This window comes from Phocoena phocoena, chromosome 3 (assembly GCF_963924675.1).
Source record: "Phocoena phocoena chromosome 3, mPhoPho1.1, whole genome shotgun sequence".
Lineage (NCBI taxonomy): Eukaryota > Metazoa > Chordata > Mammalia > Artiodactyla > Phocoenidae > Phocoena > Phocoena phocoena.
Window position 1 is genome coordinate 3,706,550 of NC_089221.1, and position 25,300 is coordinate 3,731,849.

A 25,300-nucleotide genomic window follows, 5' to 3' on the forward strand; every position below is an offset into this window, starting at 1 on the left:
AGGATAAAACTGATTTTATGAACTATTGAACAGACAAGAGGTCATTCATGAAGTGGTATACTTGAAGTATCTCTGGCTTTATGAATAAAGTAAACACTTCAATTCAGAGACCCTGCTGTCTTGACATAGAGATCAGATTTGTGGTTGCCAAGGGAAAGGGGGGAGGGAGAGGGATGGACTGGGAGTTTGGAATTGGTAGATGCAAACTATTGCATAGAGAATGGATAAGCAACAAGGTCCTACTGTAGAGCATGGGAAACTATATCCAGTTTCCTGGGATAAATCATAATGGAAAAGAATATAAATATATAAATATATATATATATATATATATATATATATATATATATATATATATGTATAACAGAGTCACTTTGCTGTACAGCAGAGATGGGCACATTTTAACTCAACTATAATTCAATTAAAAAATAAAAGGAGCAAGATAAAGATAAAATGAACTATGTTTAAAATATTTCAAAAAAAAGAAACCCTGCAGTTGTAATGTCTATAAACTTTTGGTTTAGATGGTGGTTTGTAAGACATTTAATGGCAGATAGCTATATGAACTCTTCAGGGCTCAGAGAAATCCTGCTAAAAGCTCTGCTTGAAAAAGGAAAGGTATGGTAATTTTTCTGGTGGTAAAATCTTAGCCTTTTTGAAACTATTATTTAAATTTGCTTCCTTGTAGAAGGATCTTTCAATTGAGATTTGAATCTGCACTAAAGTCACAAACACTGCCAGAGGTGAAGTCATTGAGTTCAGTATAAAGGATATAATATGACATGACTTAACTCCAGAGTCTAGGAAAATTTAAATATTTACTGAATTAGCCTCCCCTTTCCTGGCCAAGAAACTTATAATGTTTATAATTTGCTAAAATATGACTTTAAGACTGTACTTATTTGTTGCCAAGAATAAGAATATTTGAGATTGATAAGATGGCAAAGAGAATGCTCATAGCTCTTTTTAAAGTCCTCCATAATTTAAATTTTTTATCTAATCCAAATATCAACATTATTTTTATTTATTTGGATCTAACTTTTTGCAGAAGTAAATTTTATTGATTGTTTTCTTTGAGCAATGTGCATTTGGTTCCTTTGTTTTATTCAGGAAGACTGCATCACATGATCTCATTCGGTATGAGACCTAATTTATATAATTATATTTTTTTTCATTGAAGGACTCAAAATAATATGGCTCAAGTGAGATGAAAATAGAAATATCATGTATTTTCCTCTAGTTTCTATACATATGTATGTATAATAAGTTTATTGTAGCTTGTTGCAAAACCTGAGCTCATTTCTGTTCAGGAATTTGTTTTATTCTTTGTACAACAGATTAAGTGTAAAAGTTCCTCTTTAGATACTGTTAGGGAAGAGTATCCGACCCAGATGAACCCAATGCTCAGTTTAGTGATAATCCTCATGCTGGACATGGCATATGATAGACATGGTGAAGAAAGATGCAGTGATGCACATTGTTCTAATTTCCACGTGCTGTCCCAGGCACAGTCAAGCTTGGGACTTCTGCTTAAAGAATCAGATGCACTCAGTAAGTAACTAGTGTTCTAAGCATTGCTTTAGACCCAGTATTTAAGAACCTGTGTCTGAAATTCTCATCGTGAGCTGGGTTTTCCCTGTGCATTTGCAGCAGACCATGGACAGACTATTGCCATCCATTCTCATGCTGAAAATGGGCAGAGGAGTAAACAGGTGAAAGACTGTCTTTTTCCCACACAGGCAGTTTCACATTTTCTAGTTCTTTACAGTTTAAAATCCATGCTACAGATTCAAGGCACAAGCAATCTTTTTCCTTTGTACCATCAAACATTAATACTACTTCTAAGATATACAAGGAAGCAGTTCCTAATGCATCTAGGTTGAAAACAGGTAAACATACTGGTGATAAAAATGTGTTAAAGAAAAGAAGAGAGAGAATATGCATGTTTGTTTGTTTATTTGCTTGTATTTGGTGCCTGGCTCTAAGTACAATGAGTCAGAAAGTAGAAAAAGAAACTGGATGATATTCATCATCATCATCAAAAAAAAAAAAAAAAAAAAAAAAAGAACTGCTTTTAAGGCTGCACTCAGCAGTGGCAACAAAAATTACATATTTAAGTCAGTCTTGAGGGGTCTCTGAGATCGTTCCAGGCTTAATATTTCTACCTCTAACTCAACATCATACTCAATTAATCTACCCTTCCCCAGAAGTAGAGAGAGATCTTAAAGATAGTCTTATTCTTTCTTGCTATGAGGACTTTTCTCCTTGAAGAGTATGGCACACAAATTGCAAGATTAAGCCTTCTCTTTGGCTCTGAAACCTAAGCTAATATAGCGAGACCTAGTAATGCCTTACAGGGGAAAATAAGTAGAGTGAGATCAGGAAACATAAATTATAGTGACTGAAACGAACATTCACGTCTGGCCCACAGGACTGTGAAATTTTTCACGTGTTAGAGAACGTTCCAAAAAGAGTAATGTCTGATGAATTCAGGGCTGGTACGGTCCAGGGAAAGAATAACAAGCTTGAGGTTGGTAAAAAAATATTGACAATTCCAAACACTACTGGCCTTATAGGTCATTATCAGAACCCTCCAATGTCCCAGCCAACTTAATTTTCTCGGTAGTTTGACCTCTATGGGTAAGTGCTTCTGTTAAAAGATTCATGTGAGTCTTGGTATTGACCTTTCAAAGTGGGAAATGCAGTGGAAACTTTTGCTATGGTTTTGTAGCCATTATCTACATTTCAGTTTCCCCAAAATTATGAGAATCAACGTATCGAATATGCGGTTGCCACACAACGTACAATATTCATGATTCTCGGGGCTTTGTCCCAGCAGAGAAGAATTCTTGCAGAGGCTGGGGACATTTTCATTCAAACTAATAAATGAAAAATAAGTGAATTCTATTTCTCCATGCTTCTACCAAAAAAGGCACGTTTTCCTTTTGCAAATGTACCAGTCCCTTAACTGGCCACTTCCTGTGTTTATTTGTGGATTTCCTCTAGTAGTCAATATTAGAGATATAGATGATGGAAATGATCCACTCTCTTTCTGCTTCCTAGCTCTCCAAATTTACTGGACCTGACACATATTAGGTGTTCAGTAAATGTTATCTCCCTTTCTCGTGAGTGATTAGCTGATAGTGAGATTTCTAAGTAAAGGGAGAGGGAAATTATGATCAAGTCCCTCCAGGGCAGGATGAGTACTGAGACATGTACTCAAAAAGTGATGCAAAGATCTCTGAGTTAAAGCAGACCACAGTAAGGTCTGTACCATCAAGACTGAGAGCTTTAATTCAAAACTGCAAAAACTAAATAAAGCTCAAATGGTTGTCAAATTGCTAACATATTTCTCCAAATGCAACAAAAGTGTGAACAAGCTGAATAATAGAATAACTGTGCTTGAAATCCATATATTTCTCATGTAAAATGATCACACAGGATTATTTTGTAGTTGTCCTGGAGGAAAAGAAAAGTCCAGAACACTTAAATATCTTATTATTCAACAAGTTAGTAGGCTGGAACGCAAGACAAGTCATTTTTTTCTTTTCTTTTCTTTTTTTTCTATAAAATTGAGTAAAAACCAAGACCATACTATTGGGATCATATCATTCACGGTTATAGGAGCAAATAAATTGATAACATAAACTGCTTTTTAAGCAGACTAGAATAGTCCTGATAGTTGAAAAGTCTTGTCTGAGAACTTCTTTCATTTTAGGCTTTAAACAAATATCTTGTAAGAGTAAATATTAATAGAGCCCTATCATAAAAATACCTGGGAGTTCCACGAGTTTAGAGAGCTGAACTCAGTTTATAAAAATGGCAAGAAAATAATGTATTTGCGATCCAGATAATTAAATATTCTTTCACACCCATTTTCACAAGATTAATATGCTGGAGATTATGCTCCCTTACCTATTTGCATTTATATGCGTAGCCAAATCTAGGAATGGTCACATGTAGTTATTCTTCAAGGGCTTTGATGTGTGTATTTTAATTATGTTTAAACTGGGGGAAAAACCTTCTTTCTTCTTAGAAGCCATATCACTAACATTCCCAGGCTTATCATGTGTGTGATTTTTCTGTTTTTATCTAATGCATTTATTTATGTTGTTTTATTTTTCTATTTATTACCACAAATTGCATCTCAAACCAGTAACTTGGAGACTGTTTATCTTTCTCTATAGGTTGTACGATTAAAGTTTGTTCTTACTGATTTTTCATAATCAGTTGAAGTGGTTTTTAAAAATTCTCTAATCCACATCACAGAGTCCACTCTGAGCTCAAGATAATTTAATACCGTGGTGATCTCAGGCTCAGCTCCCTTGGGGGTAAAGGGGAGGGGAAATTTTTATTTTTTAATTTTAGCATCTGTATTGGAGTATAATTGCTTTACAATGGTGTGTTAGTTTCTGGTTTATAACAAAGTAAATCAGCTATACATATACATATATCCCCATATCTCCTCCCTCTTGTGCCTCCCTCCCACCCTCCCTATCCCATCCCTCTAGGTGGACACAAAGCTCCGAGCTGATCTCCCTGTGCTATGTGGCTGTTTCCCACTAGGTATCTATTTTACATTTGGTAGTGTATATATGTCCATGCCACGAAGTGAGAGAGTAGAATGTTCTCTTTTGACAGAAAACAAAGCACCCACCCGGTGGATGTTTGGATGCTGGTGAACTCAGCAGGAACAGGGGACCCATGTTCTGTTCTCTGTCCCCACAGCGAGCACAGTGTAGCCTGCACAGTGAGTTTATCTCTTCCGATTTTCCAAGAGTTAGTGAAATATCGGAACAAATTTTGGAGCACTCAAATTAAGGTACTTGAAAAAAAATCCAAATATATTAATTTTATAAAATGTAAGTAAAATATTTAACCTACCCTGCCTGAAAACACACTGGGCTGTAGCAGTGACTGTAGAGGTCAGAAAGCCAACGAGTGGTATCTTGAAAGAGTTGATGTAAACTATCTCTCAGAAAAGAATTTTGTACCCCATGAATCAGGGCAAAATAAAGACATGCTTAAACTAAAGATGTATCCAAGTCATATAATTTTTCCAAAGGAATTATTTAAAGGATGAATTTTGAGAAAACTGAACAAAGATAGAAGAAGAAGAATATGAAAAAGAAAGACAAAGAAAGAAACTAAGACTTTTTTCTGTAAATCCAAATAAGTATTATATTGGGTGAAAACACAATGATTACATTATTTCTCAACATTCTATGAAAGGTGAAAATAAAATACTCTACAACCATGGCATGGGAAATAGAGAAGCTGTTTGGAGTTTTATCTTTCTATATATCAACTACCAGTTAGGAAGAGATTTGTTATATTTATATATTATACTGATTAACTTTAGATATTTTCACACAAATATGTTAAATATTTAAGGTTACCTAAAATATAAATAATTTATGGCTTCAAACTTACATTTGGAAAAAATAAGGGATAGGTAGATAGATAGATAGATAGATAGATAGATAGATAGATAGATAGATAAATGAATTGAACCAACAGATATGAAAAAGAAGTAAGAAAGAAGCAAAAAATTGTAGAGTATAGATAAGATGGTACAAAAATGTATCAGTATAACTGAAAATGTCAGTTTTCTACCCACATCCTCTCAGACCCCTTTATTATTTTCACCCTGACAGCCTGCACCCCTGTCTCTCCATTTACACCACTGTTCACCTCTCACTAAAGGTCGACCCTTAACTGATGACAAATACACACAAAAACGTGAAATGAACCAACTCCTGTGCTCCTGGTCAGACAGCTCTGAGCTATGGCTGTGTCTCTCCTCTTCCCAGATGTCTCAGAAAGGACGGAGTTAAAGCTACCTTCCATCCAACTTAATCCCACACTTACTTGGCTTCCTTCCCTCCAAGGGTCTGCTCCTGAGGACCTGGTCTAATATAATTAGTAATAGCAAAAAATTTAATGGACTGCTTTTCCTGTCAAAATATGGGGACTTCCCAATTAGAAACAAACATTTAAAAATAGATAAATTTGGGACTTCCCTGGCAGTCCAGTGGTTAAGGCTTCGCCTTCCAGTACAGGGGTTGTGGGTTCAATCTCTGGTCAGGGAGCTAAGATCTCACATGCCTCACAGCCAAAAAACCAAAACATAAAACAGAAGCAATATTGTAACAATTCAATAAAGACTTTAAAAAATGGCCCACATCAAAAAAATCTTTAAAAAATCAAAAATAGATAAATTAAATGAGACCAAAATCCCTTCCAAAACCTTGATCTTATATCAGGCAAATATAAACAGAAAGGAAGTTGGTGAATCTATATTAAGAGATGATAAAATAGACATTAAGCAAAACAGACGTCACAATAGGTGAATACCATCTTTACTCCTGATAAAAGACTCATTTCACTTAAAAGATACAGCATTCTTGGATCTGTAGGCACCTAACAAGAATTATAAAATGCAGAACATTAAGATTACAATAAGAAATAGATAAAAATCACAATTGTGTGGATTTTACATAACTTTCTTAGAAATTGATAGATTAAATAGATGAAAAAATAGTAGATATAGAAATTCTGAATAACAGACTTAACATTCATGTCATCATGGAATATAGTGTGTCCTATACTCAATATTTAGAGAATGATTTTTAAAGCACACAGAGAATTTATGAAAATTATACATACTATAGCCAGTAAAACATATCGCAAACATATTATAAAGATATCTTTATGGTGTCTACCGTATTCTCTGACTTTGACCCTTTGAAATAATTACAAATCAATACTGAAAAGATAACGCAAACATCTTATAATTAGAAGAACACTTTTCTAAAATATAATGTATGAAAGATAAATTGATGATGAAATATTGAAAGTTAGAAAAATGTGATTTCAACATCTTAGTTGATGTAAATATTATTATTCCATTTCATAGCCAAGGAAGCTGAAAATTAGACACATGCTTCAGTGTTTTGCCCAAGATATCATAAGGAAATGCCAAAACCAGAAATTAAAGTCAAATCTTTTGATTTGAGAAACTTCTTCTTAATGCTAAGTCTGTACACAAAATAACTTGTATAGTTGATGATGCCAACAAATATGTCATTTTACCTAATGAAGTTAATTCTTGAATATCCTGGGATTTGTGAGCCTATCATAAGAAATATATGCAGGCCTAAAATAACCTAACTACTCTCATCTTTAAGTTGTTAAATTGTATTAATATTTATATTGCATGGGTTATAAAGACTGGATATTGTGTTAATATATGTTTACGCTGTGAAATATGTTTACGTGAAATGAACCAACTCCTGTGCTCCTGGTCAGACAGCTCTGAGCTATGGCTGTGTCTCTCCTCTTCCCAGATGTCTCAGAAAGGACGGAGTTAAAGCTACCTTCCATCCAACTTAATCCCACACTTACTTGGCTTCCTTCCCTCCAAGGGTCTGCTCCTGAGGACCTGGTCTAATATAATTAGTAATAGCAAAAAATTTAATGGACTGCTTTTCCTGTCAAAATATGGGGACTTCCCAATTAGAAACAAACATTTAAAAATAGATAAATTTGGGACTTCCCTGGCAGTCCAGTGGTTAAGGCTTCGCAGGATGATAAGCAATCATCATCCTGAATAAGCCATATTGCTTGGTAAGATTCTTTATTACATACAAATATAACAGATTCTGTGTCAGAAGCTAAATTTAGATTTCAAAGATATTTCGTAATATCCACACACTTGTCTTGTGCGTGTATTTCCTTGCTGATCTTGCCTTTCTTTTGGCTTTGAATATATCTCTACAACAAGGAAAGCCCCTTCTAGCTGCTGAAGTCTCTCTGCTGTACTCCAGACATCCCACTCCTGTTTTGTTTGAATGTCTGGCAGGCATTTCAGATTGGCAGGTCCAAATATGAACTCTGGAGCCCTCACCCGCCTTCCCCCAGGCCAGATTTACTTTCTGGTACCTTTCTTGGTAGGTGGCCATTCTGACTTTGGGGCTGTCAGACCAGAGAACTTGGTGAGCAAGCTCCACTCCTCTTTTCCTTGCATCCCAGAGCCAGCTGGTGAGGGGGTCTTGTTGACTCAGCCACCACTCCTCTGCAGAATCTGACCCCTTCTCACTGCCCTGAGCTCTTTCCCAGGTGTGCGCCCTGTTGCCTGCATCTGGGGGTCTGCTTGCTTTTGTGCTTTACCCTCAGCAGCAAAGCTCTCTATGTCTCTCAGTGGAAGTTGAGGTCCTCAAACGACCCTCAACATGCTACTGAGATGCGCTCAACACAGCCTGCCCTTCTGGCTTCTCTCCTGCTGCATTTTTGCTGGGTAGTTGGCACTCCAGCCTGCCCTTCTGACCCCACTCACACACTCCCATCTCACGGACTTGCCATGGCCCTGGACCTCTCCGCTCCCCTTATCTGCATGGTTGACTCCTCCCCCTTCCTAAAGACTTTGATCAAGTGCCTCCCTGGCAGACACTCCTGCCCTGACCATACTCCATTATATTATGACCTGCTCTATGTAACTTCTTTTCCTTCCTATCACTTTGCACGTTCTAAGGTGCATTAAGATCTCTTGAGTCATCTTGCCTAATGTTTACTTTCTGTCTCCTTCTTCTGAAAGATGAGGACATTATTTGGTCTTACAGAAATACATATCAGTGCAAACATACGTTCCCAATACTGGCCTAGGCCCTGCCCCAGCTTTAGCTGAAGCCAAATGCTGCTCCACACGTTCACTGCAATCTTGATGATTAATGTAACTGATGTTGTCTGAGTGACTCGAGCTTATGACAGAACCTGCCTTACTCATGGGAAAAACATCTGAGGACATGACATTATATGGGTCCTTCTTTGATTCAGTACAATGATGAATGTATCAGTTACCCTTTGAATTTTATTAATAAAATATTTCAGTAATATCCTTTTTGGACTAAATTAATAGAAACTATTTTTTCATCTAATTCCACAGTGAGTTGTTAATAGAGCATACCCTACAAATACATTCATTTACACATGCTTTGTTTAAGCAAAGCAATATCTAGACAGGCTTTTTCACAAAGCAATTATTAAATGCAGTAACTTAATTACAGAAGCCTCTGGAAGGAATGGCATTAATGGACCCTATGCCATATCAGTAGATACAGAGAGGGATATGGGATACACAGATTGAATCACAATAGGCACTTGGAAAGAAGTAGAAGGAGACAGCTATATATCTTCTGGGCTTCGTTTTAAATCTCTATTTTTCATTTCAGAGTTTCTCATTCCCTTAGGTGCCGTATGAACTTAAAAGCAACCTAGATTCTTCATAGGACTTTTAGAGTATATGATAGATCAATAATTTGTTGGTTTGTTTATGAAATATGCCAACTTACTAGGACAGAGTCATTTTTAAGAGGAAGCCAAGATCAATATATATGTGCATAGATTTATGGGTGTTTTTGTTACAATCAGAATAAGTCTGTTTAAAGAATTCAAAACGGCAAGGCTGGCTGTTTTCACTGTGATCTATTGGCTCACGGGTGCCACTTTAATTCCAGAGACTAAAAATATCATGTCTGAGACTTTTATTCTGATAAACTCTCCTTGAATGTAATTAATTTTAACAGCCAGGGTTTAAAATTGCAGACAAATAGCAATCCAGCTGTAGCTTAACCGCATAATCGCTAGAATCCGCCCCCTTTCTTGGGAATGTCAAATATTTCTTCACGCCAATGAATTTTAGAGTTACGGCCTTCTGAATTTTCATACTGAATTTTTCCCTTCAGAGAATTAAAGGAAGGAACTGAGAATTATGGCCTTAAATATGTGTCATGACTTAAATATCAAACCAAAAGTGTGTTACCATATGACCAGCAGTTGTACTATTCTCTGTATAGCTGGTTGTATGGTCTGAGCTCTGCCACTCTGAGAAATCAGGTTTGGACAAAGAGAAGACAGAAATAGATGTCTTCCTTCTGTTTATTAATTTCAGTGATACTTTCATTATGTGGGACAGCTGAATTCAACTGGCTGGTCTCCCCACCAATGCAGAATTAGCCCAGCCACGTTGATTGGCATCAGGTGGTCAACTTAGCTGATGGAATAGGACATGAGACATTTAGAGGGGGCAGCTGCATTTTCCCTAGCCTCCCACTCACATAAAAGAAATGTGGGGATGACTTGGGGAGCAATAGGATGAGAGATGTGGTCATGATCACCAGATTATTGGCTGTTCTTAAGCACTTCATTTTGGACTCCTAACTCTGAGCCTCATTTAGAAGGCAAATATGTTTTCTCTTCTCATTTGTCCCCAACCCCACTCCACGTTGCCCAACAATAAGGCAGAGACACCTGTATTTCACTTTCCAAGTGTTAATCACCAATCAAAGGAGAAAGACTATTGACTTTAATACCTAAAAACTATTATGAGTAATTAAAATTCTGAACACTATGGGGAACATTGGGTCAATGTCACCTTAGCCAGAACAATGCTAAGTAAACATCTTGGAGGTGAAGGGGAGGCAAAGAGAAGAGGAAATTCCAATGCTGCTGAAGTATATATACAGGTAAAAGTGAAAGTCCTCTCCTCTTTGGAATGTACCCTATAGCTTTATAATTTATGCTTAAGAAAACATCCTGTTTTTATTTAAATAGCAACAAAAAGAAAACAGCCCATTGTACATTCAGAATAACCTCTGAACTGGTGATTCTTCATGAGGCACAGGATAAGGATGGATGCATGTGACCTGCTTTCTGAACCCAAGACAAAGCACTTCAAGATGGCACATATGGTGCTGTGAAAAGAGCATGGCTTTGTGGTTAAGAGCTGAACCATGAAAAATTCAAGTCTCATTTTTCTTCTTAGAATAGATTTTCTATTTTAGAACAGTTTTAGATTTGCAGAAAAAAATTATGAAGATAGTATAGAAAGTTTCCATACCCAGCTCCCCTGTATTAACATCTTCCATTAGCATGGTGCCTTTGTTAAAATTAATGAACCAATACTGGTATATTATTAGTAGCTAAATTCCGTACTTTCAGACTTCCCTGGTTATTACTGGTTATTACTAATGTCCTTTTTTCTGCTCCAGGATCCCATACAAGACACCCCATTAGGCTAGTTGTCATGTCTCCATGAGATCCTCTTGCATGTGACAGTTTCTGAGACTCTTTTCACTTTTGATGACCTTGGTGGTTCTGAGGAGTGCTGGTCAGGTGTTTTGTAGAGTGATCTTCAACTGGTATTAATCTGATGTTTTTCTCAAAGTTAGACATGGGTTAGCTCTTTTTAGGAAGAAAACCATGGAAGTAAAGTGTCATCTTCATCCCATCAATTAGGAATATCGTACTGGGTATAATAGTGGTCTCCAAATCCTAATCCTTGGGATTTACGAATGTGACCTTATGCGGATATAGGCTCTCTGCAGGTGTAATTACATTAAGGATCTTGAGATGAGACCATCCTGGGTTTAGGGTGGTCACTAACCCAGGAACTCGTGTCCTTATTAGGGAGAGGAGAGGGAGATTTGAGACAAGGGGAAGGGCCATGTGAAGATGGGGGCAGATGTTGGAATGGTGTGGTCCCCAGCCAAGGAGCCTAGAGCTGCCGGAAGCTGAAGGAGGCGAGGAAGGATCCTGTCCTAAATCCTTCAGAGGGAGTGTGGCCCTGCTGACACCTTGGTTTAGGACTTCCAGCCTTCACAACTGTGGGAGAATAAATTTCTGTTGTTTTACCAATTTTTGTTTTTTCTTTTGGCCTCGCAGTATGTGGGATCTTAGTTCCCCGACCAGGGGTCGAACCCGTGCCCCCTGTATTGGAAGTGTGGAGTCTTAACCACTGGACCACCATGGAAGTCCAAATTTCTGTTGTTTTACCCCACCCCCACCCACCCAGTTTGAGGTAATTCATTACGGCAGCCCCAGGAACTGATGCATGTCTATACTTGTCACGACTGATGTTAATCTGATCACCTGGCCAGGTGGTGATCTTCAGGCTGCTCCACTGTCACTGTGTAATACAGTAATTAGAGTCACGGAGCACAGTCACAGCTGGCACTTAAGGGCTGGGGACTCTACCACCTCCTGTGGGCAGATGAGATAGGTAACATTTTCAGAATTCTGCAGAGGAGATATATCTCTTCTCTCCATTTATTTCCTTCTTCAATCATTTAATTGTATCATTACGGACTCAGGGATGTTTACTTTATGCTTTGCTTTATCTTCCCATACTGATACTGTGTTATTTACTGTGTTGGTAAATGGTTCCAGTTTTGGCCATGGGGATTGTATCACTTGGCTCCTGTGTATCTTTGACATACTCCCATCATTGCTGCTTTTTATTGTTTTTTTGAACACTTTCTTTTTATTTTTGTTTTTAACATCTTTATTGGAGTATAATTGCTTTACAATAGTGTGCTAGTTTCTGCTTTATAACAAAGTGAATCAGCTATAAATATACATATATCCCCATATCTCTTCCCTTGTGTGTCTCCCTCCCTCCACCCCTCCCTATCCCACCCCTCTAGGTGGTCACAAAGCACCCTGGAACTATGTGCTGCTCCAGGCTCATATCCAGATTGGAACCAGCCATTTCTCCAAGGAGAAATGGTCCTCTTAATGAAAGAGATCACCAACAAAGATCTGGATGCTGGTAGCTGCTGGCTATGGGGATAGATGTCTGCTGTTTACTACCTGTTGGTCTTTAAATAGCCTACTTAACCTCTCTGAGCTCCACTTTATTTTTCAAACTAAGGGTTATACTGCAATAAAATGGCTCTCAACCAATTTTGACTTGACAAACTAGCCAAATTAACCCCTATTCCTTATTCCTCCTTTACATTCCTGATAACCATGTGAAGAAAAAATGTGATTAAGGCACGTGACTAAAATATCCTATAAAATGAAGTATTCAAGCAACTCACATTTAGAAGACAAAGTATGAAAACTGTACATAGACTATTACAATTACTCCACAAAGTATCTGCGAGTTTTCATTCCCTTATTAAAAATGCAGACATCATAGGCTAAGCCTAAGTGTACATTTTTTAAAGAAGGAGGATTTGGAAATTCAACCTCAACAGAACTTATTTTAATAAATGGTCTCTACCCTTTTCAAAAGATTGGCAAATAAATGTACACTTAGAGTTTAAATTTTAAGAAATGTGGTTTCCCAGGGGTTGTGGTTAAAATATTTAATAACTGGTGGGTAGGGCGTGGCCATAATCATTCAGATCGGTTCTGTGTGAAAGCCCTCTGGGGAGGGCAGGCATGGTCTTGAGGTGTTAGGTATATCACAGTGTTGTGCCTGGTGTTAATCTTTTAATTTCTGGAATCCGGGCGTTCCAGAGACCCACCAGGAGGGAAGTAGAAAGGCACTGAGTGAGTGTTATGGACCAGGCGGCAGCTAGCTGCCATTCTGCACAGGAGCATCTGAGGACTTGATGCTCTGAATGCGGTCTTGGTGCACAGTGACGGGCTCCCCACCCAGCCTATGAGTCTCACCGACGATTCCATGCCTTAACTGACCCTTTGAGTAACCGATGAGTTAACTGGACTAGAGGGCTTTACTAGTCCTCTTTCATGGGGCTGTTGCAAGGACCTGGCAGTAGGAAGGGCCTACTCACCTGTGGGCCTGTGAACCTCACCATATTGTCACCTTGTCATGGCAATTTTCTGACTTCAGGGCACCCAACCAGAGCCTTTGCTTGGCCAAATTCTTTCCTTAGTGTGTCTGAGATAGAAAATGCACACAGATTTTGAAGAGGCATTACAAACACCCAGGTAATTTTCTTCCATTTTTTAAAAATGTATTTTTATACAATTTTTAAAGGTTACTTTCCATTTACAGTGATTACACCCAGGTAATTCTTAACCTGTTTAAGTCTGATCTTCTCATCTATATAAAGGGAAGTAGAGTGTTGAGTTTAAATAGCAAGGATTAAAACTTAAGGATTAAATGCTATAAAATGTTTGTAAGGAGTACTCAATAACTAGCTGTAGCCAATTGCTTATTTATACAAATATAGATGTAAATTGTGGACAAGGTAGGCAAGTAAATAGAAGATTGAAATGCAGTGTGGTAAGTATTTTACTTTATTTATTTTTAAAAATATTTTTTATTTATGTATTTATTTTGGCTGCACTTGGTCTTAGTCACGGTGTGGTGTTTTAAACAGAAGGATGTACATGGTGCTATGGGAGTAGATAAAAACATATAATTAAGCACTTTCCATTTCCCAGGAATCGGTTTAGACATTTTACAGGTGGTTCACAGCACAGCACAGCCAAGGTCTCTCATCAGTGGTAAAAACTGAGGCACAAAGAGGGCCCATCATTCCTTAAATGGGCAGCTGAGGTTGGGACCCAGGCCCTGGCTCTAGGCCCATGTTTGGTCCTGCTGGCTGGTCCTGGAGGGCTGAACATGGAACAGGGCTCTTGAAGTACAGGTGACCCTGTCTTTGTGTGGAGAGGAGGTGGTCAGTCAATGGGTGTGGAAAGACTGTCAGAAGGACAGAGGCCCCTGCCAAGGCTGGTGCCCCACATGGTCAGGGCTCTGGCTGTCCAGTGGGGTGGCTGCCTTTGAGGGCTCTTTGGGGAGGGATCTGCCCAGAGGAAACAAGCAAGGTCAAGTTATTAAACATTTATCAACCAAGAAACATTTTATCAAGTGTCTTTCTTTGTGGTGAAACCAAACTCACCAGGGGTTGCCAACCGTGGTTCTCCTGAAGACTTGGGGACATGGAAGGGAGAGGGCCGACTGGCATATAATTGAGCATCTACTTGTTTTATTCTTAAAAGTAAAAAGAGCTCAAAAGAGGAGCAATATGGACATTTGTTAGACCAGGAGACAGTGGGTGTGTTCGTCTGCTGGGGATTCTCAGCAAAATACCACAGACTGAGTGGATTAAACAACATACATGTATTGTCTCACAGTCTGGAGGCCAGAAGTCCAAGGTCCAGGTGTGGGCAGGGTTGGTCCTTCTGAGGCTGGGGCGAGACTCTGCTCCAGGCCCCTCTCCTGCTGGTGGTTGCGGACCATCCTTGGCTGTTAGAAGCACCTCCCCAATCTCTGCCTTCATGTTTGCATGATATTCTCCTTATGTGCTTGTCTGTGTCCCATAAATACCCCCTTTTTATAAGTATGCCAGTCATATTGGATTAAGACTTACTCCAATGCCCTCATTTTAACTTAATTACCTTTGTAAAGACCCCTCATCCCCAGAAAGGGTCACATTTTGATGTACTAGGGGTTAGGACTTCAACATATGAATTTTAGGGGGAACAATTCATCCTATAACAGTGAGAGTAGTTACAATCATGTAGTAACCATGAATTAGGGTAATAAAATTGTTCTTTCTTCATTTAAAACAAGTAAATGTTACTTACAAAGTAAATCTCAGGGTAGTTCAAACCGCAAATAATTATGTTCTTTTACATATTATTTCTCTTACAGGCTATAAAAATAACCTAACTAAAATTTTTTTTTTTGATTTATCAAAGAATAACAGCACTTAAATTCGTCATTGTCCCTCAGAGTGTGCCTACAGTATTTTAGAGTTGTTTTGCTTGGTCTTTTCATTCATGGGGTAGTGAATGTATTTTTAGTGTGACATTATTTGTGGACACAAGAAATAAAGTCATATCTAAAGTGTATTTCTCTTTCATTGGAAGTTGAAGGAATAAGGTTTATTCTTGTGTCAAAGTAATCTTGCACAGCTCTTCACTGCAGAGTTCTGAGTAAACTCATGTTTATTTTGGAGAACTTAAAATCATCATTTTTATTTAACATATTCATCATAGCAAAAGGTCTATTTTATAGGCTAGAAGAATAAAGAAATATGGTAAAAATAAACTTTTTAGAATGGATATATTTTTCTTCCAAAGAGCAACTATTCCAAATCCACCAATTGGTGTCTTTTAGAGCAACTGTTCAGAAATTGTTCTGGGATGTATGCTGGTCCCAGAGGTCCCTCTAGGTGACCCCCAGGCTAATCTCATGTAGTATTGATGCTTATAATATGAAAATGTCTATATTTTAGTTTCCAGAATGGAAAGTTCATGAATAATGTATAATATTTAATAAAAACAGACATTGCCTCATTAATGTCTCATCAAAAGTAGAATGGATCGTTCCCTTAAATCTGGCATTTTTGGGTCATGTACTGGGTAAGACTGGGTAGATGGATATACGTCCTTTTACCCTCTTAAACACGTTTATAATCCAGCGAATCTGAGACTTAATTTCTGGAAGGTTTTAATCACTAATCAGATTAAAGTCAAAATTAAAAAATCAGGTATTTATTAATTCATTCCTTTTGCAATGAGTACTTTTGTTTGCTTGTTACATGAAATGTTTATGAGGAAAATGAAGCCTAAATATATAGGATTTTAGCAAAGGGCACACCATAAAGTAGGAAGAAAATTACAGAACTGCTGCTTATACTTATTTGTTAATTTGCACTATTTGAGGCCCATCACATTTATTTTAGGGGGATAGTTGATCATTTGGCATGAGAAAATCATACCAGACGAAAACCTCTATGACCTCTAACACTGATCTGTCAGTCTACACTCAAATCTCAAATTACCTAAAAAGTGAATCATTCCCATTAGTTACCCTGTATATTATCTGATACATATTTGTATTCTCAACCATTATAAAAGCTATTGTGAACTCATAACCTCTCTAAGTGACAGGTAGTAAATCATTAGTTTTGTCTTATCTTGGCATTGTATTCTCTCGGAATTTAAACGGATCTTAAAATTTTGTCACTGACTTTTAAAAACCATAATTACTTGGTCTTTTCACAAGTTGGCAAACATATCATTTTAAACCCAAATATGTCTTGCATTTCTCATATATGCATTATATGATTTAATGATTTTCCACCCTCCTTCTCTTTCTGCATTTGTTATGGACATTGTAGGATCAGAGTGGGAAGGAAGTGGGTTGCATGGAGCTGATTAGCTAGGGAAGCAGGATTGGATGGGACGGTTGGGTGGAGGCTGTGGAGAGTTGACATGAAGAGGAGTGGAGGGGCTTGTCCTTGATTTGTGGACTGGTGCAGGGGGAAGCTAATGAAACCCCCCTTAAGAATCATTTATCCTCAAATGGGGACAACAGGTTGATTAAATCACAGTAGCTGACTCCGTGGGTTATAGTAACTCAAGTCCAGGCTCTCTGCAAAATGAGTCAAGAGGCTGCCAGGATCCCCTGATGATCTTACTCAGCCAACCATTTACAATCTCACCTGAGACAATTGAATTCAGTTGAAGCATTCAAGAGAACATTATACCACTGCAAAATGATCCTAAATATGGCCTGAACTGCCATTCATGGTCTGATCCTGCCCATCTCTGCAACCTCACCCCTCTCTATTCCCCAGCTCACAATTCAGGCTTCCCTTTGGGGTTCCCTGGTGTGTCCTGACTCTCAGGTCCACCCCTGCCTTGCACATTCCACCTTCTCTGTTTTCTACCCTGAGGCCAGGACATTCTTCCTTTATCCCTAGTATAAGTGCTCAGGTGTCATCTGCGGGGCCTCTCCGTTACAATCTAGGTGAACCCCTCTCCCAGGCACTTAATCTTACTTCCCCATAATTGTCCTGAGGTTGTTCCATTAGCTGGGGATTTCCTTGAGGTCAGAGGATTAATTATCAATTTTACTTGAATTTCTGTTACCGAGGAAGGAGCACCGTGTATGGTAGATGCTCTAGGAAAGATCCATAACTGATTCACTGAATTAAGGAAATTACCCTGATAACAAAGTAGAGAAATACATGGACTGAGGGTTGGGTGGATAACTGTGAAGAAGAGAGTGAAAGAAGTTATAAATCTGATTCAATAGCCCTGGCAAGTGATAACTAACAAGATGGTCATAGGATGGAGAGGAAAATACACTGGTCAATGAAAAATGTTAACATTTCCATGAAAAATTCATAACTAAGCCCCTATTAAATATATCATAGAAACTTTGGTTTGCCAGATGCATTTGTTTTTTTTAATGAAAATTGTGAAGGACTGTAGTATATCTACCTAGAAGATATTGATCCCTTAATTAAGGTGTATCTATACCAGTGTTATTTTTAACTCTCTCCTAATTTGCTGACTCTCTTCTCTCTTACTCTGATTTCCCTTTGGCTCCTTCTCTCCCATTGCATTTTCCACCAAATTCTATTTGTGAATCAATTTGTCCCTAAGAATAGAGCAGCCTTTGCAAAAATGTTTTCAGTACACAAAGAATGGAGAGTACAAGCAAGTTAATCAAAGGTGATCCAATTAGTGACTTATTTTTTTCTAGGACAGAGATATTGAGTTTTCATTTACTATGGGAAAAAATAGCACCAAAATAAAAACTATACGTTCAGTATCCTTTTTAAATAAAGAAAAGTGCAGATGCATTTAGAAAGTTATTTTTTAATCAGCTAACAGTGAGGTGTTTGGAACCAGGTATCTACCAAGGAAGTTATTTTAAAAAGGCCTAATACTGAGGGTCCTGAAATGCTTTCTCTGTAACCAAATTCTTTGAGCAGAGCATAGATGAACATTACCAAAGCCATTAAAACATCATTAATATCCTGGAATTTATGAAAATAAGACAGGCTGGTTTGATCCTGCTCTATGGTCTACCCTCCTCCTCCAAAAAATAATCTCATTTGTGAAGTGGACTTCTAGTTATGAAGAGAGGGAAGATTCCTGCCCCTCTCTTCCAGCCTCATTGGCCATTTATCCTTTAATCACAATCCAGATATTTAGAGAGCTGAAATGATGAAGTCTTTCTCTTTTCATTTCCATTGATCATAATGTTTCACCAAGACGATTCCAACCACCTCCTCTCTTGGTAACCTACCTAGAAATCCATCTTCCACAGTCATCCTGTGCAAAGGAGATTCGGCTCTGGGTTGAAGATGTTCAATTTCATTTCTAAATTGGCCCTAGACATTGGTAGATTAAATGATTAGAGGAAACATGCCAGTACATCTCAAAAGACACAAAAAGACATCTGCTCACTGATTGAATCCAATCATGAGTTGAAGCAGAACAAACTTTGAAACAGGGTTCCTCTAGTAACACATTACATGGAAGGAATGAGTCAAGGTTTTGAATTAGCACTTGGACACTGTGCTGTAACTGGCACACTGAGATAAAACATGGACTTTCCCAGGCTTGCCACCCAATATAAATTAATGCAGATAAACGGGCACGTTCTTGCTTTAGCACAGCTATTTGCATGATTTTGGTGAAAAGTTCTGGGGTACCAGGTAGTACCTAGGAAAGAAGGAATTATTTATTTATGATCTTTGCTGTTTCATGATGATAGTTAAGCCCTTGAAATCTGTGATGGTGAGGTAGGCAAGTGTTCAATATTTCAAGTGGAGAATCTAAAGAAAAGTTCAACAACAGTCACAGGGGCCTGGAGGATATTTTTACAAAGCTTTAAAAGAGTGCACAAATCTAGGACCACTGATCCTTTACTGTTGTATCCAGGTAGAATAATATGATCACTTCTCCATCACAGTTCACTTCATTTATATTTTTGTTACAGTAAAAGAAAAAAAACAAAATCTTTCTGAATAAATTTTGTAATTTATAATAAATATAATGCAAAAAGGAAAAATATTTATTAAACTCTACAATTTATTGCAACATGTAGAGAAGTTAGGGTTATAGAATAGTTGAAATTGAAATTACAACTTTAGTCATGGATTTGATATTGATTCTATATTTTCCTCTTCACACATCCAATGAGGAAAATGTCCATTAGTTAAGGAAGATGTGTGATAAATATTCATTTCCGTTTTATGTGCTTCATCCTTTTTAAATTTTTATTTTATTTTTGTTTCCCAAGCAGCTCCAGTTCTACAGGTAGCTATGGAAATACTAAACATCTATAGACCAGGAAGGTTGTCTCCAGGTAAAAGTGGCTTGTACTAAAGTGTGTATGAAAACAAGTGAGCTTCATGAAACAATGTCTGAAAAAGAGAGAAATGAGATTAAATTTGGGGTATGAAGTTGATGTCCAGAAAAGAGTTAAGTAAATAACAAAAAGGTAGCCATTTGGGGAATTAAGAACATCTTGGTGACTGTGGAAGAATGAAAAGAGAAGGGAGCTCTAAAAGGTTGGTAAAGGGAGAAGAACCTACTCACAGGGGTAGAGAAAGCCCAGAGACTCAGGTTACACACACCACCCATATACCTGGTTTCCACATTGGTAGAAACAAAATTACTATTTTTAGCATGAAGAATATTGCATTATGGGAACTTTACTACATTTCATATTACAGTGAATTTAAAGACACAATTATAATATTTTTAGAATAAATTTTAGTTAGAAATGACTTTTTAAACACAGGAAAATTGCAATTTTACTGGTCCCTGTAAACATGGAGATTAAGACAAAGTGAGTTTGGCCAGTTTATGCAAGTTTATGTTCCACTCAGGCTGTTCATCATTTCCCTGTGTGTGGTTTTCATCATTTGAAAACCAGAGTCTGAAAGAACCACATGGCTCATGCCTGAAATTCTCACGAGAAGACATCTAAATCACTGAGTATAGGATTATTGTTTAGATGGAACTTAAAGACAGAAGAGAGACTCCATGGTGAGAATGGAAGACACAAATCTGACTTTTCTCTAACTCTATAATTTGTACCCTGAGATCCTGTCCATACAGTAAGGGAAAGTTTGTGAAAGTTAAAATGATTCATTGAGTATGATCATAAATCAAAAGATTCTATAAAAATAATAACACAAAATAATGGGAAGATAATATAGGGACATAGATATTAGTCATTTATTGCTGCCTATGAAATTACACCAACAGGTAAGCACCTAAAACAAGAGTCATCATTAATTATCTCACAGTTTCTGGGTACCAAGATTTTGGGTAGTTCTGGTTCAGGTCAGTCAAGATGTTGGGCAGGGCTCCAGTCACCTGAAGACTTGATGGGACTATGGAGTCCCGTCCAGCATGGCTCCCCACACAGCTGACAGACTGCTACTGGCTATGAGCAGGAGTCCTTACATCCTCTCCACACAGACCTCGTGCATGTCCTCATGACATGGCAGCTGGCTTCTCCCAAAGTAACTGAGTCAAGAGAAAGCAAGGCCAAAGCTACCATGTCTTATATGACCTATCCTCAGAAGCGACATTCTGTTGTATCTTTAATTTATCACTGAATACAGAGGTCATTCTGATTCATTGTGGATAACTACAATGAGCTAGAAACACTAAGAGGTAAGAATTATTGGGGTCATCTTGTAAGTTGGCTACCACACTGGATGAAATTCCTCCAAAGACATGCACTAAAAGTGACCCACTGTGACCCTAGAATCTTGACACAAAAGACCCCTATCCAGCAGTAGACATGTTAAAATATTCAATAGAACAGTTCAAACAGATGACTGAGAAATCCACTCTCACGGTAGTTACCATGCTCCTCATATTTCTTCTTAAGCCACTGAAATCCAGTTTCTTCCACCACTATTTCTTTTTTGGAGGATACTATTCTCTGCAGGATTTTTGTGACTGTGATGCAGACACAGTCTCCTGACTTTTAACAACTGTCCAACTGCTGAATCCAAAGACTCCTGTCCCTCTGGCTTTTCTTCTCCCCACATTGCCTACATGGGCTGAGCATTCTTTCTCTCCAGAATGTCCTCCTATCTCTTTCTCAGGATATTTTAGGGTTTCTATTACTCTGACTTTCCTTGAGATGACCTTACAATTTCCTTCAAATGCCATTAAGCCCACATCCATCTTCAATGATTTTCCCTGGCAATAACTCTGTTTGAGTGATTGCATCTATTCTTGTGGAGACACCACTGACTTCTACCCAAAAGAAGTCAGTGTCTTTACCTCTAAGGAACACAGAGCTCCAGGTATATGCACCTTACTGTCTATTGCACACCCACAGTTAATGTTTCCTGGACACCTCAAAATCCCAACGTCCTCCACTGACCTCAGCTTCTACCACCTCTCCTACCTCATAAATGTTTTCTCTTACTCTGCCCAAACCTGACATCCACTCATCTGTGACTTCTAGATGCCTTCGCTTCTGGTACTCCCCACAGAAATCAGGTTTGTACTTTGCTTTATTCAAAATCTACTTGAAGTCTGTCTCCTTTTCAGTTTCATGGGTCAAATGTATTACCAAGATGCTTCCAATGCTCCTGTACTGATAACCTATCTAGAAATTAACCACACTTTAATTCATCTTCCAAAATGCCACCAGAAGTGTTTTTCTAAAAATTCATGTACATTATCCTCATGAAATTTGTCAATAGTTATCACTGCAATGAAGATAACACTCAAATCTATTGGTGAGACACTTTTCCCCATAGTCAGGGTCCCAGTTACCAAAATACCTTTCCAAAGTTATAACCTGATATCCTTGCCTGACTTTATAGTCATTCTCAGCTGTAGAACTTCAAACATACACACACACGCGTGTACGTGTGTGTGCAACTGACATACACACTGATAGACTAGCTCAAGCCTCTGGAGCCCAGGAAAGTCCTGCCTCTGCCATGGATGCCTAGAAAGCCCAGTTCAGCTTCTGAGTCACAGAAACAAGAGTCAAGACAGAAATAGACTCCCATCTCTGATAAAGTGCTGATGGCATGTCTTTCATTTCTGATTCCAAAGCAACTCCACTGAACTTGGGGCCTTGCTCCACTTAGTCATGACTGAAAATGTTTGACCATTACGTCTTCAAATATATTTTCTGCTCCACCCCCTCACTTTCTCCCAGATTCCTATCGCACGGTGTGTTAGCTCTTTTGACATTGCCCCAAGGAGCACTGAGGCTTAATTGATTTTTTTTTTCAATTTGCTTATTCTATGCTCTTTGGGTTGAATAATTTCTATTTATTTAACCAGTTTTACAATTTTCTTCTAGTATCTTTATTCTACTATAAGACTCATCGAGTGAATTTTTTTTTTTTTTTTAACAAAAAACATAGAGGGCTCACTTTGAGACTAAGTAGGACTCCTAGTATCCATCTTCAACCATCTGTGCCCGGGAGTGGAGAGCTGTTGTTTTCATTGATTCTGCTTCCTCTGGGTTTCCTATCATGTCAAAGTCTGAAGGAAATCAGACTGTAAGAGTAACTTCCTTCTAGGACACAGAGAAAGAGACCAGAGCTCTTTACTTCCTCATGTTACATAGACAGAGAGACATTTAAGATTATTTAGTGTGAGTTATGTTAACCGGTACAAAAGTATTTCTATTCATAGTATATTTTTGTAATAATAAAAATACATACACACTCCTCTAGACATCATCACCTGGTGGCCTTGTTTCTACTTTTGCTCTAAGACTTAAATCATCAACAGAGGGAATTTCTACCTACTGGTGGAAATCTGCTTCATCATGTTCATATCACATCCTCTGTGTGTCAATCATTACCCTTGGTTAAAGCCAAGTCTCTCTGAGCTCCTCCATTGCCAAGAATCTTGCAAATTTCATTGACGTTTGTCCCCGTAGGGGAAAACATTAAATTCACTCACTCAGTTTATTTCCTTTTTCTTTTGGCATATGAAGAGTTAAGCATCAAATAACTTCAGAAAATCAATTAAAAAGGGATAGTGTAGCTTAATCACAGGACTTTTCCTATCTGTTTTTTCCAGTAGTTACTTTAAAACTGCTAACTTGAAATCACAGTCCTGTGCTGTCTTCAGAAGTTCACTCAATCAAAAGCCAAGTGCTGAGTAATCAAAGATCTTAATAACTGGAAGTTCTAACCCTAACCGCAAGCGGATTAAAAATCCAGTAGCCAGAACGCAGTCCTTCGATCCAGCAAGCTCCTGTGCATAATGAGAAACCCTTAAAGCCCCAGATCACAGCCATGGCCTTGCCCACTGTAGAACTAAGTGGAAAACCTCTTTAATTCCTTAAGAGATCCTATCTGCCTGATGAAAATAGATATTGGCTCCTGTGTAGCATGATTAGAAGAATGGGAGGGGATTAGCAATGATGCTGGAGAGAGACTCAGCCTTGCTCATTTACATGGTATTACCGCTGACAGGTGATGTTAACAGAAAGCAGGGACCTAAAGGCAAAGGGTCTCTGAATTAAAGCAGTATTTATTACTCAAGTTAGAGAGGGATTAAGGTTCATTTATTTTGCCATATCCAATTTTATAAGCCTACTAAGCACTTTGATGCTTCCTTTTAAATTTTTCTGTGGAAAACAGTCAAGCTGTTTGGAGAGATGTTTATTTTCATTCAGAACAACCTATCAACAGACTGTAACTGAAATGTAAGTGGTTGTAGCAATATTCTTTTCTTTCATGTTGGGATGAATGAAAATCATCCCTGTTTTTTTAGAGTATAAATATTTAAAAGCCACATACTTTAACACTATGTTATTGCTTACTTATTGCTACATAACGTGTATATATGGTATACCATAGTACATACACAACGTACTACATTATGCTAAATATATATATATATATGTATATATATATACTATATATAGTATAGCATAGCGATATTTCATATTAGACAATTTACTGAAATGATTCCCTATTTTGGAATACCATGTCTTTGATAAGTCTATAAATTTTTTCTCATATGAGTATAAAGTTTATTTATTTATACATTTAGCATTGAAATTTGAAGTTAAAATCCACGAGAGATAATAAATATTCAGAAACATCTTAGATTCTCTTAGAATCTCTTCCATAGAACTTAGAATTTTGTAGTGCATTTTGCTAGTTCCAGTGCTCCTGTAATATGCTCCTTTTGAAAAATTTTTTTAAAAAAAGTCAATTATATGAATAATTGTAAAATGACTTTAAACTAATAATATCTCCTAGCTAAACTATTACTTAATTGCTTGACATTAATATACAAGCAAAATGCTTATACATTTGGAATTTTTTTCAACTCATAATTTTTAAAACACAGTTGATTTTCTACCCAGACTGTTACCTCTAAATTCATTGTTTCAAGGCAGTATAAGAATGTCATCCTATGTGAAAGTTTTGAGAGTCACTTCTTAAAAATAAACTTTGTTATACCAAGATAACACAATATTTCTCCTGTGTTGTCTGATGTGTGTTTTATAGTTTTACATTTTACATCTAAATAATTTTGTGTGTAGTATGTGGTATGAATTGAAAGATTTTTGTTTGGTTTTATTTTGATTTTTGCCTATTAATATCTATATTATTTTGCTAATGCTGCCATAGCAAAATACCACAGACTGGGTGACTTAAGCAACAGAAATGTATTTTCTCACAGTTCTGGAGGCTGGAAAGTCCACGATTAAGGTGGTGGAAGGTTTGCTTTCTCCTGAGGCTTCTCTCCTTGGCTTTCAGATGGTGTTTCTTGCTAT